This window comes from Colossoma macropomum, unplaced genomic scaffold (genome assembly GCF_904425465.1).
Source record: "Colossoma macropomum unplaced genomic scaffold, Colossoma_macropomum, whole genome shotgun sequence".
NCBI classification, from domain to species: Eukaryota; Metazoa; Chordata; class Actinopteri; order Characiformes; family Serrasalmidae; genus Colossoma; species Colossoma macropomum.
Window position 1 is genome coordinate 31,020,871 of NW_023494786.1, and position 20,948 is coordinate 31,041,818.

Below are 20,948 nucleotides of genomic sequence, written 5' to 3' on the forward strand. Positions count from 1 at the left end.
AAAATAACAGCTTCAGCACCCAAACAGTGTGGAGAGGAACTGAAACGCCATCACTACAGTGGACGAACATGAATGCAGTGCACACATGACGTTACTTTCCCACAAGGTACATGCAGAACGTGAGTCACGATGAAAAGCAAAACCCCTGTCACACTGTTTTCACCTTGCTTGACTTCTGTTTTGTACTTCAAACGTATTTGCCTCACTGAACTGCAACCAAACAGTGAAATGCAGTGCATACGCGAGATTGGACCTCATTCAGCAACCGTTCTTAAGAAGAAAGTCCTTCTTAACTGCGTAAGTGGGTTTTTCACGAAGATTCTGACATTCACGGTGTTTTCTTATTTGGGGTTTGTTCTGATTTATACAACAGTGAGTTCCGGCCACGCAAGCTGATTGGTTGAGAAGCGCTCTAACCGTGCTGTTATTTCACCATAATCGCGGGTTTTTCACAAACACTGTATCACTCCACTGAGACGCGTTTTACGAGTTTGTACTTCTTACTTTGCGTAAGAACAAACAGAAAATGGACACTTTTAAGATCACGTTTGACCGACAGCTGATTTGGTCAGACTCTGAAGATGAGACGACACTAAATTCCCAAACTGTCATCATCACTGAGCAGCTTTTCAGTCGGCAGCTGTGACAGAAGAACAGCTAAACAACCTGGAATCAGCCAGAAATGAACCCAATACCATTCGCCAAACGTGCAGTCTGATCTTCAGAGTCTGACCAAATCAGACTGAGTCATAAAACTGTCGCAATAAAAAACCAAAAAGCTGCTCAGTGGTGATGACAGTTTGGGAATTTAGTGTAAGGAGCTGGAGAACGAACTGCCAGCTGAGCAGCGAGTGGGCGGAGCTCGTTACTCTGACGTAGCAACGAGCTGCTCGTTAAGGAACTATAATTTGGTGAAGGAACTGTGAACATTAAAACGTATTAAACGCCGCGTTCACGGCCCAGTTTATTAATTTATTACTTTATTTATTTAACTGTTGTATAAAAGCAATAGAACACGAGAGGGAGTGTGTTATCGTGAGTTTAAGTAAGAACAGAATTTACACACACTCAGGAGCACAAAGGTGAGAACAGTTCTGTGCTTTAAGAACACGTCATGAATCTGATGTAGACTTTTTCTTAGGACCTTTCTCGAGAACACGTTTGGGAAGATACTGGAGAACGAAGCCTATTATGACTCACTGTCAAGACGTCTCAAGAACGCCTTAAGATGTATGAGTGAAGACGCTGTCTTTGTCTTGAGACATGAAAATTAACATCTTAAGAAGAGGAAGTAATTATTTTGTGTGTCCTGAAGATGAGGCATGTCTTCAGACATCACTTTGTCTTACGACGGTTCAGCTGAGACCAAAGAGTGATCACTACAAAAAGTATACGTCTCGTTTGCATTCAGCCAGAGCTGCACGACTCCTCATCCAACATTCAGTCCTGTTTTTGAGTCTCGAAGCCATCGTTTCATGACCTATGCCAGAGGTCGGCAGCATGCGGCTCCTTCACTGCCACAGCGGAATTAGATTTGTAGGTACAAATAAAATAATCCTCCTTTACAGTAAAATAAAGCTCTGCTGATCGTTCAACACAGTTTAACAATAAACGGTCTTAAACGCTGGAGTTAACGTAGAACTGCTAATTCACCCTTTAACCCTGAAGGTTGGTGCACAGACTGCTGGTCACCATAGCAACAAACAATCTCGCCTAGCTAGTAGCTAAAGAAACGGCAAAGAAAAAGATTTAAGACGAACATCGATAATTTACAGACGAATGGATTTGAGTTTATAATCACTCCAGCTGGTTTCCTGATCTGTTTAATCTGCAGTGAGAAACTGTCAAACACTAAAAAGTCACGAAGCTGAAGTCGCTTCTCATTCGTCAGCTTCTCGTTCCACCTTAAATTGTGCAGCAGTTATATTCTGGCGCCTCAGGCACCATTTAAGGTAGAACAGGAAAATTCGAACAAGAAGCTGGTGAATGAGAAGCGACTTCAGCCTTTGAATGTTGAGAGACATTTTACAAGAAACTGTTCTACTTTTGAGGAAAAGTTTCCTGACAGAGATGTGAGAAAAGCGGCTGTAGCTGAGCTAAAGCTTAAAGCAGAGCAAAGTAAGTCTGCATTACTGGTAGCCTACACTAGTACATTAACACATACTGGGACATATTTACAGCCAAGATGGTGAAATGGACAAAATGTTGTGGCTCCCAAGGTGATTAGATTTTTGTTGAAAGGGTTAAATGGTTCTTCTTAACATCTGGGTTGCGACCCTGTCTTAAGATATAGAGGTTTTGTGTCTTAAGATTGGTCAGTTGAGACCAAAGAGTGGTCACTGCACAAGTGTATGTCTTGTTTACATTCAGTCAGAGCTGCACGACCGCTTGTCAAACATTTATTCCAGTTTTTGAGTGTAGAAGCCTTCGTTTCATGACCTATGCAGTGCACTTTTATAGCCAGTACAGAGGCATTTCGGATTCAGCCTTGTTTTGTCTTGTGTGTGTGTGTGTGTGTGTGTGTGTGTGTGTGTGTGTGTGTGTGTGTGTGTATGTATGTATATGTGTGTTCAGTGTGTGTGTGTGTGTGTGTGTGTGTGTGTGTGTGTGTGTGTGTATATATACACACACACACACACACACACACACACACATACACACACACACACACACACACATTTTTCTGTTCCACCTTAAATGACACCGTAGTTACATCCTGGCACCTGTGCACACTGTACATAACCATTTAAGGTGTGGAACAGGTGATTTAAAGTTCAGCCTTAATACCTCTGGCAAAAGAGGCACTTCTTCAATTCTTCACTGAATTGATAACACCTTTACGTTGAGTATGTGTTTAGGCTACTCTACATGCTTCTGATGGGCAAATAGTAAGTTATCTGGCCCAAACTTGAAGCCAATTAACAACACCAGGTCTTATAAAGAGACAGACATGAAAGAACCAAAGCTGTTCACATTCAGGTTAATCCAACTTTGTGTGTATTATTAGTATTAATCTGTTATATTAATCACTGGGTGATTGACTTCTGTGTGACTTTATAATATCTGTGTACACACAGACACACACACACAGACACACACACACAGACACACACACACACACACACACACACACACACACACACACACACACACAATCACATACAACCCCATTTCCAAAAAAGTGGTGATGCTGTGCAAAATGTAAATAAAAATATGATTCAATGATGTGCAAATCATATAAACCAAATTCTTAAAGGAAACTACTACAAAGACAGCATATCAAATGTGGAAACTGAGAAATTTCATTGTTTTTTTGAAAAAATATATGTCCATTTTGAATTCGACAACAACACGTTCCAAAAAAGTTGGGGCGGGGGCCTGTTTACCACTGTGTTTCATCACCTCTTCTTCTAACAACACTCTGTAAGTGTTTGGGAACTGAGGAGACACTGCTGTAGTTTAGAAAGTGAAATGTTTTCCATTCTTGTTTGTATTTCAGCTGCTCATCAGTTCAGGGGCTCATTTATCGTATTTTTCATTTCATAACGCACCAAATGTTATCAGTGGTGACAGGTCTGGACTGCAGGCAGGTCAGTTTAGCACCCAGACTCTTAATACAGAGCCATGCTGTTGTAATACATGCAGAATGTGGTTTTACATTGTCTTGCTGAAATAATCAAGGCCTTCCCTGAAAAAGACGTCGTCTGGATGGCAGCATATGTTGCCAAAACATGTATATATCATTCAGCATTAATGGTGCCATCACAGATGTGCATGTCACCCATGCTATGTGCACTAATGCCCCCTACACCATCATGAATACTGGCTTTTGAACTGTACACTCATAACAAGCTGAGTGGTCTTTAGCCCAGAGGACACAGTGTCCATGATTTCCAAAAAGAATTTCAAATGCTGATTCTTTGGACCACAGAACACTTTTCCACTTCACCTCAGTCCATTTTAAATGAGCTCAGGCCCAGAGAAGGTAGCAGCATTTCTAGATCCTGTTTATGTACGGTTTCTTCTTGGCGTTTTTGAGTTTTAACTTGCATTCGTGGATGCAGTGATGAACTGTTTTCACAGACAGTGGTTTTCAGAAGTGTTTGAGTCCATGCAGTGATTTCCACTACAGAATCATGTCTGTTTTTAATGCAGTGCTGCCTGAGGGCCGAAAGATCACGGCCAGCAAGTACTGGGTTTTGGCCTTGTCCCTTGCATACAGAGATTTCTCCAGATTCTCTGAATCTTTTAATGATATTATGTACCGTAGATGATGAAAAGCAAAAGTTCTTTGCTATTTTACGTTGAGAAACGTTATTCTTGAATTGTTGCACTATTTGATCGTGCAGTCTTTCACAGAGTGGTGAACCCCTCCTCATCTTTACTTCTGAAAGACTCTCTGAGATGCTCTTTTTATACCCAATCATGTTACTGACCTGTTGCCAATCAACCACCAGGTGTTTTTTTAGCATTACACAACTTTACCAGCCTTTTGTTGCCCCCGTCCCAACTTTTTTGGAACGTGTTGCTGGCATCAAATTCAAAATGGGCAATTATTTTTCAACAAACAATAAAATTTCTCAGTTTCAACATTTGATATGGTGTCTTTGAAGCATCTCCACTTTTTCGGAAATGGGGTTGTACATATATATTTTAAATGAGACGAGTATAGTGTCTCTCTCTCTCTCTCTCTCATACACACACACACACACACACACACACACACAGATCAGGCATGACATTATGACCACCCCCTTGTTTCAACGCTCATTGTCCATTTTATCAGCTCCACTTACTATAAAGTGTGCTGGTCTGAGTGGATCAGACACAGCAGTGCTGCTGGAGTTTTTAAACACCTCAGTGTTGCTGCTGGACTGAAAAAAGTCCACCAACCAAAAATATCCAGCCAACAGCGTCCTGTGGGCAGCGTCCTGTGACCACAGATGAAGGACTAGAGGATGACCAACACAAACTGTGCAGCAGCAGATGAGCTATCGTCTCCGACGTTTACATCTACAAGGTGGACCAACAACGCAGGTGCGTCGAATAGAGTGGACAATGAGTGGACACAGTGTTTAAAAACTCCAGCAGCACTGCTGTATCTGATCCACTCAGACCAGCACAACACACACTAACACACCACCACCACGTCAGTGTTACTGCAGTGCTGAGAATGAGCCACCACCCAAATAGTACCTGCTCTGTGAGGGTCCATGGGGGTCCTGACCACTGAAGAACAGGGTAACAAAGTATCAGAGAAACAGATGGACTACAGTCTGTAACTGTAGAACTACAAAGTGCACCTATATAGTAAGTGGAGCTGATAAAATGGACAATGAGTGTAGAAACAAGGAGGTGGTCATGATGTCATGCCTGATCAGTGTATATATATAACTGCTGCACCAGTTTAATTTGGGATGGGAAAACTGGTAGAAGCAGCTGTGTGATGGGAAGCTGAGTCCAGCTCCGCTCTGTGTAGGGGGGCGTTTACCTCAGCTTTAGGGTCCTCAGCTCTACTGCCCTGTTTAGGATACAGCAGCAGGGCGGGTTTTGGGACAGCTGATTTCTTCAAACACTGCAGTTTGCGGGTGGTCCTCCTGGTGGTCTCTGAGAGGTAGTCTTCCTCAGAGAAATGCGCTCCACACACGCGCAGATCGGCGGCGCGGAGCGAGCGGACCGGAGTGTTTACATCCAGACACAGAGCCGCTAACCACACGCGCAGGACCTCCGGGGAGTGGAAGGGCAGGCGGTGAAAGCTGAGTCCGCCGACTCTGTTATTCTTATTCCCGCAGTCTGGAAAAGCGCAGGGGCGGCCCATTTCCCCGCCGTTATCCCGGTCATTCCCAACAAAATACTGTCTGAGAGAGACCCGTTCCCCGCTCAAGACAGAACCAATCGAGTTCACGCGTGTGCAGAGACGATCATCTTTGTTTATAAATAAACAGGCCTGACAGTCGAGTGCGGATGCAGCGATGAATTAGCTAAAAAGCAAGTTAAAAGTACATAAATAGATAGATACACACCGATCAGGCATAACATCATGACCACCTCCTTGTTTCTCCATTTAATCAGCTCCACTTACTATATAGGAGCACTTTGTAGTTCTACAGTTACAGACTGTAGTCCATCTGTTTCTCTGATACTTTGTTAGCCTCTTTTTACTCTGTTCTTCAGTGGTCAGGACCCCCATGGACCCTCACAGAGCAGGTACTATGTGGGTGGTGGATCATTCTCAGCACTGCAGTAACACTGACGTGGTGGTGGTGTGTTAGTGTGTGTTGTGCTGGTGTGAGTGGATCAGACACAGCAGTGCTGCTGGAGTTTCTAAACACCTCAGTGTCACTGCTGGACTGAGAATAGTCCACCAACCAAAAATATCCAGCCAACAGCGTCCTGTGGGCAGCGTCCTGTGACCACTGATGAAGGACTAGAGGATGACCAACACAAACTGTGCAGCAGCAGATGAGCTATCGTCTCTGACTTTACATCTACAAGGTGGACCGACGAGGTAGGAGTGTCTAATAGAGTGGACAGTGAGTGGACACAGTGTTTAAAAACTCCAGAAGCACTGCTGTGTGATCCACTCGTACCAGCACAACACACACTAACACACCACCACCATGTCAGGGTTACTACAGTGCTGAGAATGATCCACCACCCAAATAGTACCTGCTCTGTGAGGGTCCATGGGGGTCCTGACCACTGAAGAACAGGGTAAAAGGGGGCTAACAAAGTATGCAGAGAAACAGATGGACTACAGTCTGTAACTGTAGAACTACAAAGTGCACCTATATAGTAAGTGGAGCTGATAAAATGGAGAAACAAGGAGGTGGTCATAATGTTATGCCTGATCAGTGTATGTATACACACACACACACACACACACACACACACATATATATTGTTTGTTTACTTGTTTCTAATAGAAACAGAAAAAAAGATGATAACTTAAGCTTCCTGTGACAAATAGAAGAAACTGACACTCAGAAGAAAAGATTATGATGGACTGAATATTGTAGGCTATGAAGAAAAAGTTGACATATTACAGCATATAAGATATTGTTTGAATATTCTATAATTAATTCACTACGTTTTGTTGGTATGTAATCATTAATTCAGACTCTTATTCCCCTGTTTGGCAGGTCTAAATGATCTAAGACTGTTCTCAGCACAGAACAACGATTATTTGTTTAATCTGAACAACAGATTTGATTTATTTTACATTAATATTCCTGTTAAATCATTATACTAGACCATTACTTTTGTTCCTGAGGCCATCAGGTGCGTCAACTACCATGAAATATATTATAAAATATACATACATATTATCCCATAACATTGGTGCATGTCAAGATCAGGGATACATTAGACAGTAAGATGATGAGGACCAAATCCGAAACTGCAAGGCTTGTCTACTGACAGTAGTCTGAGGAGGGACAAACCACAAACCGTATACAGTGTATTGGGGACCGAGGCTTACTGACGTGCAAGGGTAACGAAGGTCCCCTCTTCTGGCCTGAACCAACACTCTGACAGGTCAGAGCAGCCATGCTGACCCCTGTCCACCATCAAAAGTGCCAACAATGGACATACGAGCATCAGAACTGGGACATTGTCATTAGATTAGTGTCACAACATATTTAGTAATTGTATAAAATATTACAGTAACACTTCAGTAACTGCCACTTGCTTTAAACTGCTTCCAGGTCTTCAGTAATATCACACAGACTTTATATAAACTATGAAAACGAACATTTCACCATGTTGTGGAATTGTGGAGTACTGAGAAGCTCCAACTAACACTAAGCTTTGTTTCCATTTGGAGTTTTATGCAAAAGTGTGACCAGCTGGTCAATGACACCTTTAATTGATTTTCTAAGTGTAAGTAAGTGAACACATCCTCTACAGAGACACACTACTGCACGTTTTAATTCACAGTTACTGTTTATTTCCTAAATTTAACATATTGGGGGAAATCTAAAAACATTAAATGCAGCCTGTGCAAAAGTTTTGGCATATTTATATATGTAATGTTCTTAATAAAAAATACATAGAAATTATGCATTAAAATTAGCAGAAAAATGCCCCATTAAACTTTGCTCTTTGTTGAGAATGTTAACATATTTCCACTTAGAAAATCAATTAAACATGTAATTTGACCAGGGCGTACAGACTGGGGGAAGGACTATTACGTTTTAAAGCTTTAACAGTGTTTAAAAACGGTTTAACATTGTTTAACAACATTTACGTCCATTAGACTGATATTGAAAATGGATATTTGATGGTGATCTTGGTCCTGAGCAGATTCTTTGAGAAGAAAACAGTTATCTGATTTAACCTCTTAAACTCCTTGAGACCACCGGTGGTTCCAAAACGCACATCGTCATATTCTTCATAATGTTCATATTTCATAAGCTACATTCTAAAGGTGGGGGTCGTATGAGAGCTGTAACTGTCTTCTTTCCAGTCAAATAGAGGGGTGATGTAATTTTAAACCCTTATAATAAAAGAAGCTGAACTCAATTTTTTGTCTACTGAAAGTCGACCCATTTTTCCACAAATCTGGGCTATAAACTATAAACAGATGGCGTCTCTTCAGTGATCTGCTCTGTAAACATTATTTTTATAAAATAATACAAAGAGCGTCTAAGATTTTTGGCTTTCAGCAATAAATTGTAAGCATATAGCAATATGTGTGATCATAAAACACATGTTCTGTTAATCTGAGGAGAGCTTTTACAAAAAATAAAATAAATAAAAATTTACATTTATTTCATGCACTGAATAATTTGCCTTACGATTTGGTCATTTAAATTCAGATGGACAAACCAAAAAATATGAAATTTAAATATGTTAAAGTATTAAAATGTACTATTTGTTTTAAAATTGTAGAAGCTACATACAGTTTATTTCTATAAGCATGGGCTGTTTCTGAACTTGGCAACCGGGCAGGTGTTGTTGCGGCAGCTAAAAGACAGATGGCGCTACTGTACCAGTTTTACGGCGTCTTTCTTTGGAACAAGAAGGTGTAAATCTTCTACCTTAAATGGTGCAGCAGTTTCATTCTGGGGCATGGCAGGCGTCAGGATGTAACTGCTGCACCATTTAAGGTGGAACGGAAAATTGTAATAAGAAGATAACTTAAGCTGCCTGTGATAAGTAGAGAAATTAGACCTGTTTGGCAGGTCTAAATGATCTAAGACTGTTCTCGGCACAGAACAATGATCATTTGTTTAACCTGAACAACAGATTTGATTTATTTTACATTAATATTCCTGTTATATCATTATATCAGTCTATTACTTTTGTTCCTGAGGCCTTCAGGTTAATGAACTACCATTCCCACTGAGCCTTGTAGACACTATTAGTGCTGGGCCAAATTTTACTGTCAATGACATTTTTTATGAAAAAGATTATGAAAACAAGATAATCGAAATAAAACGATTATTGTGCTGCACTCTATTTTGCAATGATGCTCTCATCAATGATCATCTCATTCACCCCTTCCTCACAGCCCAAACTGACCCTCAGCCAGGCACGTTTAGATTATGGGTGGCCGATATGATATTTTATCATTATTGTGGCAAATTACGTGACAATACTCTTTACTGAGCATCCTGTGGATATCGTCAGTACCTACAGAACACTGACTACGTTTCATTACATACAATTGGATTTAGTGCAGCAGACCACCGTAGTTGAATGGCTTTAATACTGTTACTATTGTTATTATTATCATTAATATTATCTTTATTATCATCCTCATCTTAAACCGCTTGGTCCAGCTAGGATCGTATAGAATCCCAGACGGCCCTGACCACCCGCAGCTTCCTCCAGCTCATTCTGGGGGACCCCAAGCCGCAACTTGGAGAAACAGTCCCTCCAGTGGGTCCTGGGACGACCTCAGGGTCTCGTCCCAGTAGGCCGTGCCTGGTAAACCTCCAAAGGGAGGTAGCCATGAGGCATCCTAATCAGAACAACCTCAACTGGCTCCTCTCCATTCTAATATAATAACAATAGCAATAACAATAATAATAATAATAAAAAATAATAATAATAAATACATACACACATACATATATGTACTACATAATAATAATAATAATAATTATAATTATAATAATAATAAAAATAATAATAATGTAATATTATTATTATACATTATTTTATTATTATTATTATTATTATTATTATACATTATTTTATTATTATTATTGTTATTATTATTGTTGTTATTATTATTATTATTATGTGGTATTACAGGTTACCTTTTGTGTGATCCAACTTCATAAATCTCAGAAAAACTAAATATCCTGATGTCCATCATGTATCATGAAAATGTCTTGAAGTATTGTGATATAATATTTCAGCCATATCGCCCACCCCTAGTGTGGTTCAGCTTGAGCCACGATGATGGAAGGAGAGCGTCTGGTCAACAAGAAAGGTTAAACCAATTCATCTGTTGGAGTCTGACAACAAATATTGAGTAAGGTTTGCTACATGGTGGTGTCTGCACCGCTAGGCCATACGACTAGTTTGTTTAGTCACCTAAAATTCAATATGTTTAAAAAAACTTTTTAAAAGTTTAATAAATGCATGATGATTCCAAAGTTAACACATAATCATGTTAAATAATCACAATCTCAATATGGACCAAAAATAATTGCGATTATGATTTGCACCATAATCGTGCAGCCCTAGACACAATGAACAGTTATTAAATTTCCTCTTTTATTTACGTTTGAGTTTCTTTTTCTTCATCTTGATGTTGACATGCCTATTTACTGATTGCCCCTTGGTAATAAATAAAGTGGATTAAATTTAATTTGTTTCAATTATATATACTTATTTACTAGTCATTCACTTGATAATTTGCTTGTTAAGTGTTTGGTTTGTAAGTGAAAGATGATCTTGTTTTAGCCAATTTATTATGTTTTTGTTTATGTATTTACTTTTTAAAGTCCACATGTCAACAGCTGTTCAGCTGAGACTGGGACGCAACCCAGGCATGAAATAACATCAAAACGAGCCAGCGCAGGGAAGGACACAGGCCTAGTACAGTCAAACTGCGAGATCTGATAATGAAGGCCATTCATTTCCAAAGACACTGTGCATTTATTTATGATTGTACAAGGTATTACTAATGCTGAAACAGTGGGTGTCTAAACAAAGTATATCGATTTTTTTACCAGACTTTGCTGAGGAGCCACTTCTGAGAAACGCGGTCTGGAAATAGCCATTATGAATGCTTTGTAAATACACACAGCCCTGATCTGTGACCTTCAACACAAAGACGACACTACTGACACTTTTAAAGCTCAACACCCACTGCTTTCTTTGGTCTATGAGGTTATCTATGTTGACAGTAGTTCCGTCTTAAGCCTTTATATGATGAATGTAAACAAATTCAATTTAATTCCATTTTCTACTTATGAAATATAATATACACTACCAGTCAAAACCAACTCAGAGAACAAGTTTTCTTTTTGTATTTTACTTATTTTAGCACATTAATGAAGACATCAAAACAAGATAACAGTTTACAGGGAATCACTCCAGTCAGAAACATTGGCCTTCTATCAAACAGGGCTTTTAAGACCCCGCCCACCCTCGTCACAACACAGCTGATTGGCTGAAATGCATCAACAACAGACATTTCACTAATTAACTTAATAAGAATCACACAGTAACTAGAAAGGGAAGGTTGCTGGCTTGGCTTGACAAAGAGAGCTTATAGCACTAAGTTGCTATGGCATTAAAGATTCTTGTTAGGGCTGGGTGATCATTAGGTGGTTGCCAAGGTGTCGCTAGGCCATTGCTGTGCTATTCCAAGTGGTTGCTAAGGTGTTGCTAGCACATTGCTATGGTATCCCAGGCGGCTGCTAAGGTGTTGCTAGGCGATTGCTATGGTATGCCAGGTGGTTGCTAAGGTGTTGCTAGGACATTGCTATGGTATCCCAGGTGGTTGCTAAGGTGTTGCTAGGACATTGCTATGGTATCCCAGGTGGTTGCTAAGGCGTTGCTAGGACATTGCTGTGCTATCCGAGGTGGTTGCCAAGGTGTTGCTAGGCCATTGCTGTGCTATCCCAGGTGGTTGCCAAGGTGTTGCTAGGCCATTGCTGTACTATCCCAGGTGGTTGCCAAGGTGTTGCTAGGCCATTGCTGTGCTATCCCAGGTGGTTGCTAAGGCATGGCTAGGACATTGCTATGGTATCCCAAGTGGTTGCTAAGTCGTTGATAGGGTAATCCAGATGTAAACAAAGTCATTCAGAGTGGTTTGGTGTGAAATAGTTGATTGTAGAGACTCAGATTTCTTTACAGTGGTGGTGATAGGAACCAGGGGTCGCCATGACTACAACACAAATATAGACATTTTCTTTACCATCTAAAACCACCAGTGAACCTACATGAGATTTTATATGAAACGCTGATGGTGGTAAAATTGATTTTAAAATATGTTTTAGACCAAAACCATCTCAAAAATATCATAAAACAGCGTCTCAGACATCAGGCAGCGAATTCATTACCATTTCATGTAGAAACTTTCTGTGAGGGAATTTTTAGAGGTGGACGTCTGGTTCCTATCACCACCATCACCACTCACTTTCAGTTTCTCAAAGAAATCTGCAGACACGCCTCCAAAGTTCAGTCTTAGAAGTTGGTTGCACTTTCTGCTTCTAATGATCCATTTCATACAAATCACTAAGACTCATCAGTGCATAAAACCTTCCTCCACATCTCAGACTGTTTATCTAAAAGGGACAGTCTTGGTGGTCTATCAGGTGTTCCAGGTGGTTGTTAGGAGTCCCATTTTCTCTGTAGCTATTTTCCTTTGACTTTCTCCTTCTTTTGGCAAGTGGGTCACCTTATATCTAATCCTGAAAAGTGAATAATTTGTGCTTGATGGCTGTTTTAACTGGAAATTAAATAAATGAGCGTCTCTAGTCTCTGATTTTGCACAGTACCGTAGCTTGTAACAGGTATCTGTCTGAGATCAGATGTCTTCTGCGCTATAATTCAGAATACCTCATGCTCTATTGTCTTGGCTGTGACGTTGAGAGGCCTCATTATAATTAAAGGATCCAAAGTTTTTTTCACCTGTCAAAGGCAGCTGTGAACTTGACTCGACTGTTATGCTCTTTAAGAGGACCGTCATTGTTTTGTGAGGACTATCGCAACGGCCTTAGTTGCGTTCGCTTGGTAACCCACCATGGAGACGCCAGGAGAGCACAAACCTCACACAATGATTTCTAGCCACTTCATCTCAAACAGCCTTCACAGATCTCTTCACAAAACCAGCCAAACCACTCTCTCACACGGCCACACAGGCAAAGGCAAACACAGACGTGAGAGCAAACAGCCTTTCGCATTGAAGAGGAACATTAAAGGGCCCATATCCCATATTTTCAGGTTTTCAATTTTACTACCACTTTATTTTTTATAATAAACTTTACATCAATATTTTCCAACCTTTTTTATCGCTTATGATTAAAGAGGTTGTTTTGGTTGCTGTGCCTTTAAAACTGATATGTAAATAACCTCTTCTGATTGGCGGTCCTGTATTGCGCCTCAACACTCCTTATAACTTCAGTGTGAACGGGCAGGGCTGTAGGCTGAGTGGGCGGATGTGTGTAAATGCCTTTTGTGACATCACAAAATCAATTCATTCAAAGTGGGCCGTTATTGCAGCTTGGTTTCCATGTATATTCTGTGTGAACGGTACATTTTGAACCTTTAATGAAAAATTAAGAATAATTCATAAATTATTAAAATCAACAGCGACAGCCATATTATATACATATGCAGCAGATATCTTATTCATCATTTAGACTTTACAATTATGATAGCCCCCATATCACCGATGGTTTTTTTTAATAAAAAAGTATGATGTATTATGTCAACACTTAACTTCAAAATGCATCTTTCACTCCCCAGTATATACAGTTTCCATATACAGTCCATATACGGAAACTAAGCAGCAAAAACAGCCCATTTTGGGGTCTCTGTTTTTGTCTGGGATGGCATGGTGGTGCAGTGGGTAGTGCTGTCGCCTCACAGCAAGAAGGGCCTGGGTTCGATTCCCTAGCCGGGTGATCTGTGTGGAGTTTTCATGTTCGCCCCGTGTCTGCGTGGGTTTCCTCCCACAGTCCAAAGACATGCAGTCGGGCCAACAGGACATGCTAAATTACCCCTAGGTGTGAATGTATTTGTCTGTCTATCTGCCCTGCGATGGACTGGTGACCTGTCCAGGGTGTATCCTGCCTTCCACCCAGGCTCCAGCTTCCCCTGGGACCCAGGAGGATAAGCAGCTTAGAAGGTGTGTTTGTGTTTGTTTTTGTCTGTCTCGACACAATTTACATACATCCACCTATTCAGCCCTGCCATAAGGAGTGTTTCAGCCTGGACTTCTTTTTGAATGAGCAACAACACTGTACAGCCAATCAGAACAGAGCTCATTTACATGCATCAGTCTTAAAGGCACAATAACAAAAACAGCCTGTTTAATTCTAAGGGATAAAGAGAGGCTAGAAAATGGTCATGTATAAATTAATGATGCTTTTGGTACATAAAACCACATAAATGTTAAAAGGGAACCTCTGTACAAGAAAACTGCAGGATATGGGCTAAACAGGCTTCATTTCCAGGTGCGCTTCAAAGGCTCTGCATTGTTTGTTAGAGTTATGTGGCTTAAATGGTTAAGGTTTGATGTGATGTCAGAATTGTTCACAGTGGTGGTGATAGTCACCAGACATCTGAAGAATTCAGTGCCTCTAAAAGCTCCCTCACATAAATATTATATGAAATGTTTATAAATAAATGCATTGCTTGATATCTGAGATATTGTTTTATTATAGTTTGACAAATGTTGTGGGTCTAAAATGTATCTTTTAAACTCCATTCAGTGTGGAGAGGTACATACAGGCTGTTGGAAGGCAAAATAGCCCCAAAGAAAATGTCTTTTTTTCCACATTTATCACTATTTCATTCCATATAAAGCTCAGCAGACTCGTGTAGGTTCACTGGTGGTTTTGTATAGTAAATGAAATGGCTATATTTGTGTTGTAGTCATAGCGACCACTGGTTTCTATCACCCCAACTGTAAATAAATAGTGTGTACAATCAACAATTTCACAGCAAACCATTTTGAATTATGTGAAATTTTAGAAATATTGGTGGAATTCCTCTTAAAGTCCATTATTATTGTTTCCCAGTTTTAAAAACAAAAACTCCTCAATTAATCGTCAAAATAACGAGTAGATTACTAATTACTAGCACAATCAATAGTAATAGCCCTGTAAGAGAGACACGACCTTCGCCAGCCAGTTCAAACGTCCATTCTCTGTATGTTTAGTAGGTCTTTTTTTAATGTAAACACGACTGCTGGAGCTGCTAAAACCCAGAGACAACACACAGAGACAACACGCTGCAGTGGGAAAGGCAGGAGCTATTATGAGAGCTCATATACAGTATATTATATAATAATGCTTTGTGTCTGTATATTGGCAGGTTGTTGACTCAGTAAAGCTGGTCAGATCTGCTCAGTCTGATCGCTGGCTTTGTACAGCAGAGGCCCTCTGTAACAGCAGAGCCCTGAAGGACAACAATGAATCTGCTGGCGATGACAGCTAATATCGGGAAGCCGTCACGTGGAAGTCAGTCCAGCAGGTCAAACAGCGCCGGACTCTGAGAAAAATCGAGATTTGAGCGCCTGTAGAACAGTTATTCTGACCTGATGGTCAGCAGAACGCAGTAAAGACAGCACATCAACAGCAGCTAATGCTGCTAAACTGTACACAACAGTAAAAACACAACTGCCTTGAGGCCACAAACCCAATACAAATTATTATTGTTATAATATGTGTAGATCTACCATAGTTCAGGAAATTATTCAGCTCAATTTGATTCATTTTTTTTGATTAACTGATTAAAATGTAAAGGGAGAAACAATTTACACTGCAGTAGAATATAGAGCACTTTATTCATTATATATTATTATAAATCAATTGCAGTTGTATCACTACTGTCTATCTACTACTACTACTATTAAGAGTACTACTACTACTACTACTACTACTAATAATAATAATAATAATAATGAATAAATAAATGAATAAATTAAAAAATAATGAATAAATAAATAAATAAGTAATTGTGTGTGTGTGTGTGTGTGTGTGTGCACAGTAAATAAGTTCACACTTCAGCAAATTTTAATGCACAGTTGCTGTTTATTTGCTGAATGTAACATATTCTGAGAAAATAAATGTGACCTGTGCGAAAGTTATGTCGCTTTTTATATTTTCAGTTGTGTTTTTTTCCCCCCAATATTTTAAACTCAAACACATTGAATTTTTTTACGATTATGTCTATTATTGTTATTGCTGACATTTGCCACATTTAAGTGTGTTCTCTGTAGAGGATGTTGTGACTTATTTTCACCTAGAAAGTCAACAAAATTTGTCATTTGTCCAAATGTGCTTAAACTTTTGCATATGCCTGTAGCACCCAAAGTCCAAAATCTCAAACTGCTTTACATAAAAATCAGATAAGGTATAAAGCCACAATTACAAATCGGAACATAAGAATAGCAAAAAATGTAACGTGCGATATTTTCACTTAAAAGAATGGCAGATAAAGATGGTATACACACGTACGTCTCTCTCTCTCTCTCTCTCTCTCTCTCTCTCTCTCTCTCTCTCTCTCTCTCTCTCTCTCTCTCTCTCTCTCTCCCTCTCTCCCTCTCTCCCTCTCTCTCCATCTTATGTTTTATTTTTTCCAGTATGTCAAATTCAGCAAATAAACAGTAACTGTCCATTAAAATGTGCAGAAATGTGTGTCTCTGTAGAGGCTGTGTAACTTATTTGCACTCTGAAAAAATCAACTAAGCATGTAATTTGACCAGGGGTGCACAAACTTTTACATACAACAATACGATCCAACAAAGGTATGTAAAAGACCTGCCCTCTACACACAGCGTCAGGGTCTGCGCTGGAGGGTATTACATAACCTGCACTCTGCAGCGGGGGGACCAGGTTGATGAGACTGACTGACGAGGCCTGAAACCATGGAGACGGTCACATGACGGGAGATGGGGTCCTCGCTGCTTTCACACTAATTAACATGACCAGTGAGGGGTCTCAGTGAGGGGCAGAGCAATGAAAAAGTCAGAGTATCACAGTAAACCACACAGACGGGCCTGGACTGCCTTTAAGGTTTCTCCATGTGTGGCTGTTATACTAACGGATTACGGTTCACATTCCTGCTTCAAATAAACCTGCGATATTATCATATTCCTCTCAGCAGTCAGCTGTATCTACACTGACTGGCCATTTTATCGGAAACACCTACCATAGAGGTGGACTTTGTAGATTAACAGCCCGTTTTAATGGATTTAACAACTCTTATCCACTTCACCTCACGATTTCCCCTCGAAGGAAGAAACGGCATCTTAACAGCCGTTCCATTACTTCAATATAATGTGTTAGACACTTAACTTTTCCCACCTCCAACTAGAAAAAATGAAGAAAATGCCCCCCACGACAGGGAATTCTTGCATTAGGATGCCGTTCTCAACTCTGAACTCAGCATATCGCTGCTGTCCAAAGAAAAACAAGTATCTCCAAAATAGTAACTTTACAGGAGAGGGCAAAAACACTCTTACCTTTCAATGTAAGTCAATGTAAAGAGGTTTTATTCCTAGTGATTTTAGAGCATTTCTATTGGTCCATTCAGCACGAAATTTTCACCCAACCTAAAGGACAGCTGGTGTGTTGAAATGATGTAGAAAAATAAAAATGGACAAAAATGGAGATACAGGGTTTTCATTGGACAGCAACGATATGACGTCAAATCAACAGTCAACAGTGATAAAGAAGCAGGCCTACTTCTCTACTTATTAACAGATACAGTCGAATGGTTAAATGACATGGTTCATTAAAAGAAAATAAGTCAACACATCCTGTACAGGGACCAAACTTAAATACAACACTTTTCTGTAACTTTTAGTGCACAATTTCTGTTTATTTCTGTTTACATACAAAAATTAAATTGACATTTTATGTTTTATTCCTCCATGCTGTATGTTAAAACAGTAACTGTGCCTTAAAATGTGCAGAAGTGTGTTTTGTGACCTGTTAAGCTTATTTACACTCAGAAAATCAACAAAACATGGAATTTGACCGGGGCACCCAAACATTTGCATACGACTGTATTTGTTTTATAGCAGTTTACACACTACGGGAGTTCTTCAGAGCACACACACCTACAGAAGAGGTGCTTATGTAGCTTTCAGTCTTCATGAGTTATGCTGTGGAGTGTTTGGTACAGCTCGCACTCCCGCTGCCAGAGAGCCTTAAAAATACAGCAAGATCTGTGGACTTTTCTTTTTTAAAGAAAATATTCTGGACGACTTGGGCCCGATGGCACGGTGCATTATCCTGCTGGAACATCCCATCACTGTGGGGGTACATGAAGTCCATGAAGGGCTGCAAGCACCAGAACGTAACTGCCGCTCCATTTAAGGTGGAACGGGAAAATTCGAACAAGAACCTGGTGAATATCTGACTTCAGCTTCATATCACTGAAGAATTAGAGGTGGGTGATAATAAATAATTGCCCCCCTCTTTGAAGGCATATGATGCCCTAAATGTAACTAAAGCCCAGCAGTGAGGAGCTGAACTTCACCCTCCTCTGCTGTCACTGCAGACTGGCAGGGTCGCCTACAGAGCAGCGCTGGTAGCTGTTAATGAAGTGATGCTCTTTTTATTTGAGGGTCCCATTTCATAGGGAAGATTTCAACCACTACCCCTTTTAACTCAGTTCCAAGGGGGCAAGGTGGCACTGGAAAGGGGTAGGGGTAAAAATAAGAAATGGGACTCGGCCTTAGTGTATTACTTCCAGCAGTGCTGCCAACACCACAGTGATTTGCGTTACCATCATTCCTGACAGTGTAAATGTTGTTGGTAATTGCTGTGAAGAGTGCTCGGAGAGAATAAAATGCTGGTAAAGAACCTCAACAACAGAACTGGAGTTATTAGGCTAACATTGCACAAGCAGTGGAAGTCAATAGTCACCCAAACCAGATGTATTTTCCAGAAATACATCTCCAACCCACTCAAACCACATCCAGATCTCAATTTAGGTCACGCCAACACGTCCTTTAGTTTAGAACACAGTATGACTCAATATTAACTATAAAAACAAAAGAAACTTCTCTGTGTACCTGCACAGTCTACATATGACCAAACCTTCATGTGTAGCGGTTCAGCTAAGCATGCTGTGCTTAGTAAGTTCAGCCAGCTGCCCTTGAAATAAAGACCACTCGATTAACTTCTTTAGGTACAGTGTACATCCTGAACGCTGCTGAGAATTGCTGTGGTCTGTGATTTGCTGTAGCATTACTTTGTGAGTCATCTATTCAACAGGGTTGTAGAACAAATCCAGTAGCACAAAGGAAGAAGACAGAGGAGTTGACACATTCATAAACAATGTGTTTTAATAAGCAAGCTGCGCCGTCAGTTTAAGGTTGTCATCATCTACACTCTAAAAAAAGATGCTTCTTCAAAGGTTCTTTAGTAAAGACAATGGTTCTATATAGAGCCATGAACACTCAAAGAACCCTCTGCATGATTAAAGCGTTCTTGGCATCATGAAACTGTCCTTCAGATTGTTGAAGAACGTGTCGTATATGGTTCTATATAACACCAAAAAGGGTTCTGTTATTGTTAAGATGTCAAGCTTGTAACAACAGCAGAACCATTTTTGCTGCTACATAGAACTCTCTTCAAAAAAGGTTCTATACAGAACCACATACACCGATCAGGCATAACATTATAACCACCTCCTTGTTTCTACGCTCATTGTCCATTTTATCAGCTTCACTTACTATATAGGTGCACTTTGTAGTTCTACAGTTACAGACTGTAGTCCATCCGTTTCTCTGCATACTTAGTTAGCCTGTTCTTCAGTGGTCAGGACCCCCATGGACCCTCACAGAGCAGGTACTATTTGGGTGGTGGATCATTCTCAGCACTGCAGTAACACTGACGTGGTGGTGGTGTGTTAGTGTGTGTTGCGCTGGGACGAGTGGATCAGACACAGCAGTGCTGCTGGACTTTATAAACCCTGTGTCCACTCACTGTCCACTCTATTAGATACTCCTACCTTGTCAGTCCACCTTGTAGATGTAAAATCAGAGACGATAGCTCATCTGCTGCTGCACAGTTTGTGTTGGTCATCCTCTGGTCCTTTATCAGTGGTCACAGGATGCTGCCCACAGGACGCTGTTGGCTGGATATTTTTGGTTGGTGGACTATTCTCAGTCCAGCAGTGACACTGAGGTGTTTAGAAACTCCAGCAGCACTGCTGTGTCTGATCCACTCAGACCAGCGCAACACACACTAACACACCACCACCACGTCAGTGTTACTGCAGTGCTGAGAATGATCCACCACCCAAATAGTACCTGCTCTGTGAGGGTCCATGGGGGTCCTGACCACTGAAGAACAGGGTAAAAGGGGGCTAACAAAGTATGCAGAGAAACAGATGGACTACAGTCTGTAACTGTAGAACTACAAAGTGCACCTATATAGTAAGTGGAGCTGATAAAATGGACAATGAGCATAGAAACAAGGAGGTGGTCAGAATGTTATGCCTGATTGGTGTATGTCTATATATTGTCTTAAGTTTTAAGTGTGGACATTCAACCTAATTACACAGAGCTTTCTTGGCACAAAACAAACAGACTTGAACCTCAATTTATAGAAAATAGTCACAATATTAATCAGAAAAATCTCAATTAGATATTTTCCCCAAAATGTTCAACCCTAATACACAAAGTGTTGGATGCTGGACCCACTAGTGACTCTCTGGACCCCGTTTAGCACTTACAAAAGATGGTTCTTCAAGGGTTTATTAATAAAGAATATTGTTCTATATAGAACTATGAACAC

At 40.3% G+C, this 20,948-nt stretch overlaps 1 protein-coding gene across 1 annotated transcript in view; it reads right to left on the bottom strand.

The window, feature by feature from the left end:
- Positions 1-20,948, bottom strand: part of LOC118804711 (zinc finger protein 771-like) — a 56,315-nt gene that overhangs the window by 34,215 nt on the left and 1,152 nt on the right. The window lies entirely within an intron of this gene.